The sequence below is a fragment of the Stenella coeruleoalba genome (assembly GCF_951394435.1).
Source record: "Stenella coeruleoalba genome assembly, chromosome: 11".
Lineage (NCBI taxonomy): Eukaryota > Metazoa > Chordata > Mammalia > Artiodactyla > Delphinidae > Stenella > Stenella coeruleoalba.
In genome coordinates this window covers 18,422,652-18,438,469 of record NC_137157.1, presented here as the reverse complement: position 1 = coordinate 18,438,469, position 15,818 = coordinate 18,422,652, and the positions used below count along the sequence as shown (strand labels likewise).

General features: G+C 43.2%; 1 protein-coding gene across 4 annotated transcripts in view; it reads right to left on the bottom strand.

The window, feature by feature from the left end:
- The window catches only part of LOC307194945 (uncharacterized protein C12orf42), a 307,116-nt gene extending 298,305 nt beyond the window's left edge, over positions 1 to 8,811 (bottom strand). For all 4 annotated transcript variants that reach the window (XR_013830674.1, XM_079938427.1, XM_079938426.1 and 1 more), the window contains exon 1: positions 8,584 to 8,811. The gene's annotated coding sequence lies outside the window, so the exon portion shown is untranslated. The remainder of the gene's footprint in view (positions 1 to 8,583) is intronic.
- Between the last annotated feature and the right edge of the window lie 7,007 nt (positions 8,812 to 15,818).

Genomic DNA, 15,818 nt, shown 5'->3' with positions numbered 1-15,818 from the left:
GTAAGGAGAGGCAAAGAGCAGGGGCCAGACGATGGCTTCTCCTCCAAACCTCTACCTCACAACACATGCTTCTGTACAGCTCCCCATAAAAAATAAGTTCGTCCCATGAGGTTCAATCCCTGGGTTTCGAGTTTATGAACAATTTGCTTAACAAATCAAGACAAGAAAGCAGACCCTCTTGCATTTTTCATGATTTCTTATTCCTATAAGATGTCATCCATGTCAACCCCATCGTTTAACAGATAAAGGTACTGGGACCCAAACAGCTGAAAAGATCAATTGAAGTTTACATAGTTCTTTGGAACAGAACTGAGTCTAAAGTTCAGATTTCCTAAAACCTAGTCATTGTAGCTTCTACTATCTCTCCAATTACCTTTGCCATAGCATTTGCATTTGGGGCTGACATTGTAGCACTTCAAATTGAGTTGAGAGAGAAATCCTTCTCATCCCACATAAACACTAACTGTGTGCTCTACCAGAAAGAGGCAATGCATCCCCAAAGCAATTTGCTCCCATAGAGTACAGGGATCTCCTCCAAACATGCACATGACCTAGTGCAATCCTAGCTTGCAAAATCCAGGAGAAGGTGAGCTCTCAAATGCACACTCAGCATCCAACTCAAATCTAGCCCACTTGGTTCAGCACGCTCCCCAGGACAGGCCTGTCCAGCTCCTGTTCAAATACAGCTTCGTTTTGCTGACAGCAATTGCGCCAGCTGAGCAACTCTTTTGAACCACACAACAAAAAGACACCCAAAGAGGCAGCTTTCAAGATCTAATCTATGGGTAAGACCACACCTCCCCAGGCAAGCGGGGTGGCTGTCAGCTGTCGACGCAGGGCCACGTTCCAGGGTGAAGCAGCCCAGAGCCTCTGCCCAGAGCCACCCCCTCGGCCTGATAAAGGCCTGGCTCCATCCCACAGGCAACATTCCTCCACAGAGCAGCTGCACTTAGGTTTTCATACATCCCACTGTCCTGTTGGTTTAATGAGGCCTCTTGGGCACTGTGTTTGTAAATGACAGTCATCGTAATGCCAAGGCCACAGAGACACAAACCATCTTGTATGCTGTCATCTCACAAGCTTGCACCATAAAAGGAAAATGTTTTTCACTTAAAAATAAAATACGATCGTAATAAAATCTACATGACTGTCTGGAATTTATTAATTTATTAATTCTCCCCTAGTCCGACAAGTCGTTATAGCAAAGTGGTGAAAAGCATAAGCTTTGGAGACACAAACAAGTCCCACTCCACACTTGCTGAATGGCACAAGTTGTTAAACCACTTGGACCTCCAATTTCCTTGGCTAGGAATGGATATCAAAATTCCACCTTCCTCAAAGGGCTGCTGGGAGACTGAGCGAGGTCATGCATGGACAACACTTAGCTTGACATTTGGTATTTTGTAAGATCTCAACAAATATCTATATAATTTAAATAAAATAAGTGTGTGTGTATATATATATATTATATATGTAGTTTATCTTACCAAAATATATGTGATACTGGAAAATAGCCAAAATTAAGTGTGTGTGTGTGTGTGTGTGTGTGTGTGTGTGTATCACTATTAAATAAACCTCTTTACCAGGTCTTAATCCCTTCTCTACCAAATCAGAGAAAACGAGTTACCATTTGGAAAGTGATTACAGAATGATTACAGGCAATGATAAGTGCTACATAATTGTCGGCTATTACCTTTATTCTTTTTGATCACGTTGTTGTTATCATTATTGAAAAAGAAACAAACTCTAGAACCTCTGGAACTGGAATTTAGTTAACTTGACCAATTGATTAACTAATGGGCTTCTCTGCTCTCCAATTCTGGGAGAAAAAGGAAGGTGAAATCTTATAAGGGATGGAGATGAACTATGGTTAGAATTAGGTTAGCGTAGGGGTCAAAAAAACTAGGACCACAAGGCAAATCTCGGCCACTGCCTACTTTGGTAAGTAAAGTTTTATTGAAATACAACCCCACCTGTTTACACATTGCCTATGGCTGCTTTTGCAGTACAGTGGCAGAGGTGAGTAGTTGCAAAAGAGATCTTATGACCAACAAACCTAAAATATTTACTCTCTGGCCTTTTACAGAGAAAAATTTGCTGACCCCTGGGCTAGAAGAAAGCAACGGGCCTAGAACAGCCTTTGGTACATAGTAGGTCATCAGTAAATATTTGTTGGAAAAAATGAATGAACTGAATAAATAAAAAGGCAGGAAGCAGCTGATTTACTGCTGGTCCTGACCTATCAAGGACTTCATGAAGTCACAACCACTTCCTACTGATGTGTCAGCTCTATTCTTGTCCCAGGGAATTGTTTGAGCCATTGTTGGGAATGAATAGGGCATATATATCACCTGTAAATCAGACACAACAGTACTGGGTCCCTGCCAGTGGGTTCCAAGGGTCCCATCCTCCATTCAAGCAGAAGGAGAGAGGAAGCTGGGAATAGCGGAAAATACCCTGAACTTTACATTGAGATAATATAGGGAATAGAGAGAGGAAAGGGGGCAGACTCTAAAATGTGCATTTTGTCTCTAGTTGCAGCAAAGGAAAAGGATGTGGCCTATTCCGAATCCTGCAAAACTCTACAGAGAGCAGTAAGTAAAGCAGACCTCCACATCAGAGAGATCAGTGAGCACAGGCATTCTGAAAACAAAAACAAGATAAAACCTTCCGTTTAGATTTGGCTAAGGCTTGGGTTCGACGAAATTATTTGGACACAATTGTCTGCTAAAACTTGTATCAAAATCCCTAGCTGAGGGGCCTAATCAAACTTACAAGCTTTTGCACAGCAAAGGAAACTATAAACAAAACAGAAAGACAACCTACGGAATGGGAGAAAATATTTGCAAATGATGTGACTGACAAGGGCTTAATTTCCAAAATATACAAATAGCACATGCAATTCAACAACAAAAAAAAACCCAAAAAACCCAATCGAAAAATGGGCAGAAGAACTAAATAGACATTTCTCCAGAGAAGACATACAGATGGCCAACAGGCACATGAAACGATGCTCAATATCACTAATTATTAGAGAAATGCAAATCAAAACTACCATGAGGTACCACCTCACACTTGTCAGAATGGCCATCATTAAAAAGACTACAAATAACAAATGCTAGAGAGGATGTGGAGAAAAGGGAATCTCCTACATTGTTGGTGGGAAGGTAAGTTGGTGTAGCCACTATGGAAAACAGTATGGAGGTTCCTCAAAAAACTAAAAATAAAGCTGCCATATGACCCAGCAATCCCACTCCTGGGCGTATATCCAGAGAAAACTCTAATTCGAAAAGGTACATGCACCCCTATGTTCATAGCAGCACTACTCATAATAGCCAAGACATGGAAAGAACCGAAATGTCCATCGACAGATGAATGGATAAGGAAGATGCGATACATACACACAATGGAATACTACTCAGCCATAAGAAAGGATGAAATAATGCCATTTGCAGCAACACGGATGGACCTAGAGATGATCATACTAAGTGAAGTAAGTCAGAAAGAGAAAGACAAATACCATATGGTATCACTTACACGGGGAATCTAAAATATGACACAAATGAACCTACCTATGAAACAGAAAGAGACTCACTAACATAGAGAACAGACTATGGAGTGGGAATTTGGGGTTAGCAGATGCAAACTATTATATAGAGAATGGATAAACAACAAGGTCCTACTGTATAGCACAGAGAACTATATTCAATATCCTATGATAAACCATAATGGAAAAGAACATAAAAAATATATATATATATACAGATATCTGAATCACTTTGCTGTACAGCAGAAATTAACACATTGTAAATCAACTATATTTCAATTAAATGTTTTTTAAAAATTCCTAGCTGAAATGTGAATGCCAGGTCTTCCCTCCTCGGAATAAGGGCTCTGAGCAGGCCCAGGCTCATCTTTGATCTCTGTTTCCACCCACAGAGCTTAGCACATTGCCCTGTGCTAAGGGGCCTCACATACGGGGCCTGAGCAAGACCAGATGAAGAACTGAAGCAGGTCTCAAAGAAATTGTGAACCAGCTGTCCCAGAAGGCTACTGGATAATAAGATCGACACCTGAGGACATCCTTGGCAAAGAGATCTGGAGCTGGATTCCTGGATCCACAGTTTGCCCTGAGAATTTGGCCCAGTATCTCCCTCACCTCCTAGTACCAGTAACCTGAATTTCCTCCAAGAAACTATCCTTTCCCTATTCCCAGCCATGTGCTTTAGCTGATGACTCCTTCCTAGTCCCAGGGATGGCTCCTAATTGATTTACATGTATCACATCCCTCTAGCCATGTTGGCAAGCTATTTTATAAGAAAACCACTAAAATCTCCACGTCTTCAGTATAATAGGGTTTATTCCTTGCTCACATAACTGATGGGTGACTTTCCTCCATGCAGTGATTTAGGGACCCGGCTCTTTCTGTTTGGTTGATCTGCCCACCTTATACACATGGCTCCAAGGTCGCCCTGGGGGTCATCTCCATTCCAGTCATCCAGAAAGGAAAGAAAGTATCAGGATCATGTCACTTCTACCCATATTTATCAGCTAGAATTCTGTCACAGGGCCACATCGAACAACAAGGGAGGTTGGGAAATGCCGAGCTGTTTACACAGAAGAAAGAGATGCTTGATTTGGTAAACACTGAGTTGGTCTCTGCCACAGATGCATTTAACTTAATCAGAGCCAATAATGTGTGAAGATAGGTTTAAGAGAATTCTGGAGAAAAGATATTCTCTTTTCCCATTGATTGGGTGGGAGTTGGGGGAGGGTGCTGAAATCCTGGGACCATTAAGCAATCTGGGAATAGGGCTAGTCTGGAAAAGCAGAGCTGAGACAAGGATGGTAAGTCATCATTCGAATCCTGAATCTAGCGATGCCTGAGCCAAGTCTATCTCGGGAGTTTTCACTACTGAGAACCAATACATTCTCTTTTTTTTTAATTTTATATTGGAGCATAGTTGATTAACAATGTCGTGTTAGTTTCAGGTGTACAGCGAAGTGATTCAGTTATACATATACATGCAACTATTCTTTTCCTTTCTTTTCTTTTTTTTTAATTTTTGGCCGCACCACGAGGCATGTGGGATCTTAGTTCCCTGACCAGGGATCAAACTCGTGCCCCCTGCATTGGAAGAGCAGAGTCTTAACCACTGGACTGCCAGGGAAGTCCCCATGCATCCGTTCTTTTTCAAATTCTTTTCCCATTTAGGTTATTACAGAATACTGAGCAGGGTTCCCTGTGCTGTACAGTAGATATACATTCCTTTTTGGTTTAAGCCAGTTTGACTTGGGTTTTCTTTCACTGGCTACTAAAATTATCTAAGTTATACCATTACTGTTGGCTATCAAACTCCACTCTCCTCTCCTCTCAGTTCTATTGATGGCAAAGAGACAACAGAAAGAGGTTAAGAGTTCAGAATCCGTAGCTAAACTGCCTGGATTTGAACCCCAAGCTTGCCCTTGGGCACATGACATCTTGGTCCCTCAGTTTCCTCACTGATAGATGAGGAATAATAATAGTACCTGTGGCATAGGATTGTTGACGATTCGTGAGATCACAGGTAAATGCTGAGAATAGAGCATAACACTGAGTGAGACTATAGAAATACTTGTCATTATTATGCAGTGCTGTGCCAGACCTCTGTTGCTCCCACTGACGACACTTCCAAGACTCCATCACCTTTTCAGCTACTTGATGCTTCCCCAGTCTCTCCTCTCTTTCCCTCCACAGCCCTCTCCTCTCCACCCCTGCCTCTCCTACTATCTTAATGGGCATGGATTGTGGGGGAAAAATTCTTTTACTACCCGAAACAGATCCACGAGCTCACCCTGCATGAAATGGACTTTTGGAACCTTCCAGGTGTCATATACTAGCAACTAGTGATACCCACAAGCCAAAACTGTCCAAGACGCAAAACTGTATTTTCCATCTATTGGGACTGAAAATCCTCCCTTGGAAGGTGGCAGGAGGGGACCCAAGTACACAGTCCAAAATGCCACTTTCACTCTATTAAAATGTAAGGGACATAAATATAAGGAAGATAGGTATTAACAACATTAGCAAATGTTAATAATTGTTGGAACCGGTTTAAGGGTACGTGAGGGTTCATCATACTCTTTAATCTCATATGTCTGAAAATTTATATTTTATGATAAAATGTTTTAAAAAAAAAAAAGTAAGGGACATGAGGTGCTCCATGAACCAGAGGCAACTGTTTCTCAAATCACCTGTCAAGGCCCCATGAAACTTACTTGACATGAAATTTAGCATCTCTTTCTAGAAGATTCCTCCCCACCCCATCTCCCCATAATCCGCGAACCCCAAGGAACTGTACAGTCCAAAAGCGGGGCTCACGTGGCTCCCACGCCCAGGCTGGGAGAAAATTGGAGCCTCGGGACCTGTCATGGCCCCTTTTCGCCACACGGGGCCACTGTTAAAACCAGATGCTGTAGGTCCTCGCTGCCACAGCTCGCGAGGGTCCTGGTACCTGCGCAGGCTGTCCTGAACTGACTCCCCAAGGAAGTCCACCCTGAGCCCCGTGCCAAGCGCAGCAAGCGGGCCTGTGGCACTCCCAGGGCGACCACTTTTAGGGATCGGCTCTTTCAGTCCACATGCTGAGCCGCCTTCTAGAACATCAGCCAACCCCAGACTCCCAGAATCAGGATTCCTTCTAGCATCCTCCTCAAGGCTTCATTTTTTCAAATTGGTTGCATTACGCCTCCTTTCTGAGGAGACCATCCTCCATGGCTCCGAGGTGTGGTGCATTTGGAAGGGAAATTGCCCTCAGTGATTCCAAGCGGCACCTCTCTCTCGACAGAAAAGGGCACACGACACACTTAGAATCAGGCAGCCCATCCTGCGACAGGACCCAGTCGGTCTCTTGCTAATTCCTCGTGTGCGGGAAGGGAAGCGAGAAGGAAAGGAGCTTGAGGTCTGTGCAGTTCACCTCTGCCTGCCACCCTGTCCGGGTTTTTGCGGGCTCTTACTTCAAGAGATTGCTTGCCCTGCGTCTGCTGATACAACTCCTTCCATTATTTTTATTAAATCTACAGGACACGGAAGAAAATATAAATTTTGTGTTTCTTTTTGCTAAAATCCCATTGACTGTCCTTTTTGGACTGTTTCGGATAGTCTGTGGACTATCAGGGGGTGGCTCATATGCCTTTAGAGCAGGACCACAAAGGACCACAAAACGAGCCATGACTAAAGGACATGAGATGTTTTTTTAACTTGTTTTTTACCTAATCTGCATCCCAAAGCATGCGGTGATCTTTTTCATTATAATTTTTTAATAACCTCAATGCATACAAAATTTAGGTAATCATTATACAAATATACACTGTATTATAACAAATGCTGGCAGTAGGTGTATTTTTTTAAGAATAGGATTAAAAAATCAGATCTTTGCTTTTTCAACTGCCTGAGGTTTCTTCTCCCTGTTTTTCCTTCTGCACATTCTTCTCCTGCTGTCTTCCTCCCTCATTGTCTCACACTTTTTACCCTCTTGAGGTTTCATTGTTTTGCTCCCTTGATTGTTGGCCATATCCAACTGCAATGCTTTAATCAATTATTTATTGAAGAAAATATAATATTCCTGTTCTTTAAGAAACAGCTTTAGTGAAACTTTTTTTTACATCAAAGACACAAGCATACACCGGATTATGAGAATGTAAGGGCTAAAATTATAAAAAGCTTCTAAAAATGTCATAGGGGAAAAGTTTCATGACATTGAGTTGTCAATGATTTGTTGGACATGACACAAAAGCAGAATCAACAAAAGAAAAAAATAGACAAATTGGACTTCATCAAAACTAAAAGCGATTTGTACATTAAGGGACACTACCAACAGAGTGAAAAGCCAACCCATGGAACTGGGAGAAAATATTTATAAGTTATATACATGATAAGGGATTAATATCCAGAATATATAAAAAACTACAACTCAACAACAAACAACCTAATTTCAAAGTAAAGGACTCAAATAGACATTTCTCTAAAGAAGACACACCGATGTTCCATAAGCACATAAAGAGATGTTCAACTTCATGGATCTTTAAGGAAATGCAAATCAAAATCACAGTGAGATACCACTTCACATCCATTAGGATGTTTTCTAGGAAAACATTTAAAATAACAAGTGTTGGTAAGGATACGGAGAAACTGAAACACTTGGTCACTCTTCCTGGGAATATAAAATGCTACTGGCGCTGTGGAAAACATACAGTAGCTCCTCGAAAAATTAAACAGAACTACCAGATGAGCCAGCTGCTGGAGGAGGTCACGGAGAGGACACTGACCACCGATTGACCCTGGCATCGGAAGCTCTTCACCCCTCCCCTGTCCTTGGAATGTGCATTCCGCTTGCCTTCCCTGAACTAGTAGCTGCCCCAAGGACACAGCCTTGAGATAGCAAGGGGTTGTCGAGACCATCTGGACAGTATAAGTGACTGAACCCTGTTAAAGCCTCTATATAAACTTTTATGATTCTGGCAGGCGGGCGCGGAGATCTGCTCATCTTGCAGCCCCCGTGACAAGCCTCGTAAGTAAGCCCCTTTGCTTGTTAAAACTGCACTTACCAATCTGGAACCATCTGCCTCTTTCCTGGGTCTCTCCAGGAGAGAGGGCCTTCAGCTCACAGGGGCCGGTTTCAGATTTTACCCGGGAAGCTCCCAAGTTTATGAACTGACACCGGCAACTCCACTCTCGGGAACGTGAGAGGATTTCAATCTAAAATGGACCCGGAGGACAGGAAATGGAGGCCCTCAGGCATGCGCCCTGGGAAAAATGAAACTTACCACCTGAGACTGATTTTCCATAAACGCCTGATTCACAGAAGACGGAGACTTATCTCCTGACCAATAAACGTCCGCCATGAATCTCTCCCCATCCTCAAGCCAGTGAACTCGCTGATTGGACTCTGGCTGGACTCCCCACTCTTTGCACTACTTGCCCGTAAATGTTGATACAACCCACCCCAAACCCTCAGTGACTCACCTGTGGCTTATACGGCATGCGTTTCCCAAACTGCAATTCCTCTGCTATTCCTGAAAAAAACTCAATTTCTGCTCATTTGAGCTTGCCCCAGTTTACCTCTTTATTTGGGTTGAAAGGTCTAGACCCAAAAGAATTGAAAGCAGAGACTCAAACGGGTATTTGTACAACCATTTCCACAGTAGCATTATTCACAATAGCCCACAGGTGGAATCAACCCACGTGCCCATCAAAGGATGAATGGGTCAACAAAACGTGGATACATATACAGCAGAATACGATTCAGCTTTAAAAAGGAAGGAAACTCTGACACACGATTCAATATGGATGAACCTTGAAGACATTCTGCTAAGTGAAATAAGCCAGACACGAAAGGACAAATATCATGGTTCCACTTACATTCGGCACCTGGAATAGTAGTCAAATTCACAGGGACAGGTAGTAGAATGGTGGTTGCCAGGGGCTGAGGGGAGGCGGGAAATGGGGAGTTAGTAGTTAAAGGGTATGGAGTTTTGTTTTGGGATGATGAAAAAGTTCTGGAGATGAATAACGGTTATGTCTACACAACAGTGGGAATATACTTAACGCCACTGAACTGTACACTTAAGAATGGCTAACATGGTAAATTACATGTTATGTAATTTACATGTTATGTAATTTATGTAAGAAAAAGAAAAGAAAATGAATTCCCTTTTAACTTATGTACCCTCGAATTGTATTTTTCTTAGGTCACTGGTCCTCAACTAGAGAGAGGCAGGCAAAAGAAAAATGAAAGAAGAAAAAAGTTCTGGTGCAGATCTCCAGGAAGACTCAGAGAAGCTAGAACAGTAAGTCAAAACCAGAAGGGACTCAAGTTTTGAGCTCTTGAGGAGCTCAAGAATCCTAACAGTTACATGGCTTATCCAAGATTACACAGCTCATAAATGGGAGAGCTAACGTTTAAACCCTGGAGAATGTATGACAGTTTGGTGATTTCCTCATCTTGGAGTAAGAAGTTGGGAAAGATCTATTTCAAATGGTTTTGGGGTCTTGTCTAAGAGTCTATGACAGCTCCACATCCCCCCCTATTCCCAACAAAGGTATTCGCTCCAGCAAAGTGCAAAGGGGCAAGATGTCCTGGAGAACTGCACAGGCCACCCCAGCCACTGAAGACCACACATCTCAAGGACCAACCCTAGGCTGGGGCTCCAGTGAGGAATGTGGGGGGGGGTGGGAACGTTAAAGTGAGAGATGGGTGGAGTTAGGGCATAAACCACTGGTTTATGGGTGTCACATTGTTACTTAGGACAGACAAGGTGTGTGTGGGGGGTGTGTGTGTGTGTGTATACTAGACTCTTTTCACAGAGCCTTTTTAAAACTTATCTCCCTTTCATCTGGAATACAAACACAAGGAATAGTTGGTTAACATTTGAAAGCTTCCATCAGAAGCCTAGAGGCCAGAAGTAACCACCAGTTCAGTATCTATGCATCACAGTAACACCAGGTAGTGAATTTAGTATGATACAGATAGGGATGGTTTTTCAATATTGAAATTAATCATGATCATCATTCCATTTTCCTTCCCTGCTGGAACATTCCCACGAGCATACAAAAATGCGGTTATTTCTCACAACTTCCAAAAATCTTTCCTTGACTCATTTCCACCCTCACCAGTTACTGCTTTATTCCTTTGCTCCCCATTTGCTGCAGAACCCAATTTTAAAAAAATCCTATTTCTCTCCTCTCACTCTTTGTTAAACCTATTCCATCCAAGTCTTCTTCCCTACCTCTTCACTGAAATTGCTCTTGACAAGTTCACTCAAAGCCTCCATGTGGCTAAGTCCAGAGACAGCATCAGTCCTCTCCACCTCTCATCGTTATTGGACACAGGTGAGCACTCCCTCTTGCCTGACCCATTCTCTTGCACCTCTTCATATCAGTGTCCCTGGAGCTGGGATCTACTCTCTACCTACTCCCACTCCTTTGGTGATGTACCCTGTCCCAAGGCCTTAAATAAAATTTACAGGGCTGGTGACTCTCAAATGTCTATGCAACTCCAGACTCATTTCTTCAACTACTGCTTGGCATCTCCATTTGGGTATCTAACAGCCATCTCAAACGTATCATAAAACTGAATTCCTCAATATCCCCTACAAAATCCTGCTTTACTCACACCCTCCTATCCCAGAGGATAGCAACTTTATTCTTTGAATTACTCAGGCCAAAAGCGTTGGAATCATCTTTGACTCCTCTCTTTCTTACTTGCCCCCCATGCAAACTACTGACAAATCTTCTTGGTCCTCCTTGTGAAATATATCAGAGTCTGACCCCTTCTCGTCACCTCCATGCTCCTCCACGGTTCAAGCCACCATCATCTCTTGCTTGGTTTATTGCAATGCCTGTTGAGAAGCCTTCTCACTTGCTCCTCCAAGGTCCATTCTCAGTACAGCAGCTGGAATGATGGTTTCCTAACAGAAGCCAGATCATGTCTTTCCTCTACTCAGAACCCTCCAATATTTCCCAGAACCCTCACAGAGGCCCTCTACCTTCCACCTCCCACCACCATGTCCACCTAAGGGCCTTTGCTCCTGCTGTACCCCAACTGGAATATTTCTCTTGATTATTCACTCAGCAAATTCCCTCACCAACTTTCAGTTCTCTCTCACCTTTCACCTTTTCAGTGAGGATTACCCTGACTGCCCTACTCAATATGCCTTTTCTAGCTCTCCAAAAATTCTCTACCCAGCCTGGCTGTCTCTGCCTTAAAATTCTTGATAATTTTTTAGCAAAGGGCCCTGCATTTTCATTTTGCACTAGACCCTACAAGTTATGTAGCCGGCCTTCCTTAAAGATCTCTACTTGTCTCTGTCTTTTTGATTTGTAAAAGAAAGAAAACAACAGTACCCTTTCCATAGGAATTTTGAGAGGATTAGGTAATATATGTTAAGAACCAGGCATATTAATATACATAAATTCATTCAACAATAATTTACTATTTGTCTGCTGTGCATCAGCCACTGTTCTAGGAACTGGGGAAATGCCTAGAGAAAACGGCTTTCATGGAGCTTGTATTCCAGTGAGGGAAAGAAAGCCAGTAACAAACAAGATACTGTCACATGGGGTAAGTACTACGCGGAGAACTAAAGTGGAGTGGTGTGATGCAGTGGCTAGATGACCACTCTTGCTTAGGTGATCAGGGGCAGCTTCTCTGTGAAGTGACATTTAAATGAGAACTGATGACAAGAAAAAGTCAACTGTGCAAAAATCAGAGGGAAGAGCATTCCAGGCAGAGGGAACAGCAGGTGAAAATGCCGAAGATGGGAACGAACTTGAGGTGTGGGGGACACAGAACAAAGGCAGGATGGGGGCAGCAGAGTGCATTAGAGAGGGCTTCAGGACAAGGCCAGAGAGAAGACCGGAGCCTAGATCAGGTAGGACCCAAAGCCACAGCGACCAGTTGGTGCTTGATTAAAAGTGTGATGGCAAGTCATTCAAGAGTTTTAAGCTGGGAACATTTGGTCTTACTTATATGTTTAAAAGGTAATTCTGACTGCTATTTGAAAAATGGATTGGGGGGACAAAGGTGGAAGGAGGGAGGTCAAGCAGAATGCTACTGTGATAATGTAAGCCAGAGATGATGGCAGCTTGAACCAGGGTGAGAGTGGTGGGGATGAAGAGAAGTGGTCAGATTCATGCTAGGATTCTAACCACTGAAGGTAGAATCAATAGGAATTGCTGGTACTCTTGGTGGAGAGGAAGAGAAACAAAAATAACTCGAGTAATTGGGAGGATAAATGTTCACTATGATCAAGTAAATATGAAAAATTATTATGTAAATACCAAATAAAAACAGCTACTAATAGTTGATTAGTAATGAATCCTAATTAAGAATTATGATGCTATCTTTTTTTTTTAAGTCTTTATTGAATTTGTTACAATATTGCTTCTGTTTTTTATGTTTTGGTTTTTTGGCCATGAGGCATGTGCGATCTTAGCTCCCCAACCAGGGATCGAACCCACACCCCCTGCATTGGAAAGCAGTCTTAACCACTGGACCACCAGGGAAGTCCCTAGGATGTTATCTTGAAATAACATCCTAATTAGAAAGGTGCCCTGAGGATGGTGAATGCCCAGTAAACATTAGTTGATGGAATGAACTGAGGGGAGGGAGACCGCTGACAGGGAGGGAGAGGGGGGAAGCCGGAGAGAAACACTGCCTACTTCACAATTTTGCCTAAAGCAGGACCTGCTGACTGGTCTTCACAAAAAGGAAAAACAAAAATCACAAAAAAAAGAAAGTTTGCTGCCTGGAAAGATTTGCCCTAACAAAGGAAAAGGAAAGGGCCAAGGGGACAGGGAGACACGTGTTTGGACACATCCCCTGCCTGGGAAAGCTGACTCCTGCAAGGGCCAGGATCTGATGAGTGTGCAGGAAACCCTTTTGCCCTGTCAGTTCCTAGTAACAACCGGGCGCATTTATTTACTCTCTCAAAGCACGATGCAGAGGAACCAGGAGGGGTGTTCAGGGCCAGGTGAAGGCATGACATTTATTTATCCATCTGTGCATTCAGCACTTTCCGTCGGTTGGGAAGCATAAAGGAGAAGCGATGCCATGACCCCAATGTACTGCTACCTGGAGACATAGCACTTCAACCCAAACCAATAGTCTCTTGAGCCCTGGTATCTTTTTTTTTTTTTTTTTTTTTTTTTTTATTTATTTAGGGCTGTGTTGGGTCTTCATTTCTGTGCGAGGGCTTTCTCTAGTCGTGGCAAGCGGGGTCCACTCTTCACCGCGGTGCGCGGGCCTCTCACTGTCGTGGCCTCTCTTGTTGCAGAGCACAGGCTCCAGACGCACAGGCTCAGTAGTTGTGGCTCACGGGCCTAGTTGCTCCGTGGCATGTGGGATCTTCCCAGACCAGGGCTCGAACCCGTGTCCCCTGCATCGGCAGGCAGATTCTCAACCACTGCGCCACCAGGGAAGCCCAAGCCCTGGTATCTTATACGTGCAATAATAACCTTCCTATAAATTCAGCCCCTAAGAAATGGCAGTGTACTAAGAGGATGCCTCTCCTTGAAGATTCAAAGTTTAAAGTATTTCCAAATCATGAACAGTGCTACACAGGTACATGTGGGGTGCACCATGTGAGGTTTAGTCCATTTTTGACTTAAAAGAGTGATATTTCGTATGGTTCGGCCTGATATTTACCCCTGCAGGCTGATGAAATAGTTCAGGCAAAACACCGCCATGACCATAAATCCTAGCTTAAGTATAGCCCCACTACACTCTCCTCAAAATCTTAGAATGTTGGTTTCCTTTGAGAAAGTCATTTTGAGGGATTTAAGCCAATTCAGATGACTTGGGGGAGAAAATAATTTACCTCTAGTCCTCTAGGATGCACGCAGATTTCAAGCCAACCACCAAAGGTGTTCAAGGCTTAACGAAATTTGGAGGGAGAGACATCTTAGGGTGAGAAACGTGAAAAGAAATGGTTTATAATATCCTTTAAATGTGGAGAAGCAGAGTGGATATCATGTCACTCAACCCCCTTATTTTATCATAGAGGTTGAAGGGCTTGCTTGAGGTCAGGATCAGTGGTTTGGGGCACAACTGGAGCCTGACCCTTGTATGTATTGAACCAACTCTCTTTTCTGAACCAATATTCATCACAGATGGAAAGAGTCTGGGACTTGTGGATTAAAACCATTTCGTAAGAAATAGAAAAATATTTAACACAAGTTACAAGAATTTGATTTCCCAGGTATCGAAATAATAATCCACAAGAAAACGATGTGGAAAAAACTCACCAAGAAACAAGGACATTTTAGAATGAGTCATTTAGAGGAGATTGCTATGTCAGAGCTAAGTGGCATCAAGAACAGAAAGAACTGATCTTGGGCTCAGGGAATTTAAAGAAAAAAGAAGAGTATGTTTCAATAATATTTGGGGGGGGGTGATGGTGGTATTTTACTTAAATTATCCAACCTGTTTATCTATATAGCTGAGAAATTTTCACTTCTGTGAGTTATTCTGTCAGTCATCTGTATTGAGCCCCTGCTGTATATCAAGCACTCTTCCAGATATTTGAGATCTATCAGTTAAGTAAACAGACAAAAATCCCTGCCCTAAATGAGCATGTGTTCTAATTAGGGAGAGAGGCAGCAAACAATAAATATAATAAACTTGTGGACTGTATGGTGACTTAGAAAGTGATACATGCCAGGGAGATAGAAAAAGATAAGGATAAGGGGCTTCCCTGGTGGCGCAGTGGTTGAGAGTCCGTCTGCCGATGCAGGAGACACGGGTTTGTGCCCCGGTCCGGGAAGATCCCACATGCCGCGGAGCGGCTGGGCCCGTGAGCCATGGCCGCTGAGCCTGCGCGTCTGGAGCCTGTGCTCCGCAACGGGAGAGGCCACAACAGTGAGAGGCCCGCGTACCGCAAAAAAAATTTAAAAAAAGAAAAAGATAAGGATAAGAAGAAGCAGGAGTAGCGGGGTGGGAGCTTTCGGTACAGTAGTCTGCATAGGTCTCATGGAGAGGGTGGATTTGAACAAAGGCTTGAAGGAAATGAAGGAGTTAATCAAGTGGCTCTTTAGGGGAAGATTTTTCCCGGACTAGACAAGTCATGAAGGGAGAGGCATGCGTGGCAGGTGTGTGCTCCACCACGTGCTCTGTAGAGTGGTGTGGTAACTGGTCCTGGAGCATGGCTAAGTCCTTTTACATAGAATAGGAAGCCTCAATCCATCCAATTTGCCCATGTCATGCTATGCCATGGACAACAAGACCAGTAGATCACGGAATGGACCATCTGGAATCAGTGACACTTCAGTTCTGGCCCAAGTA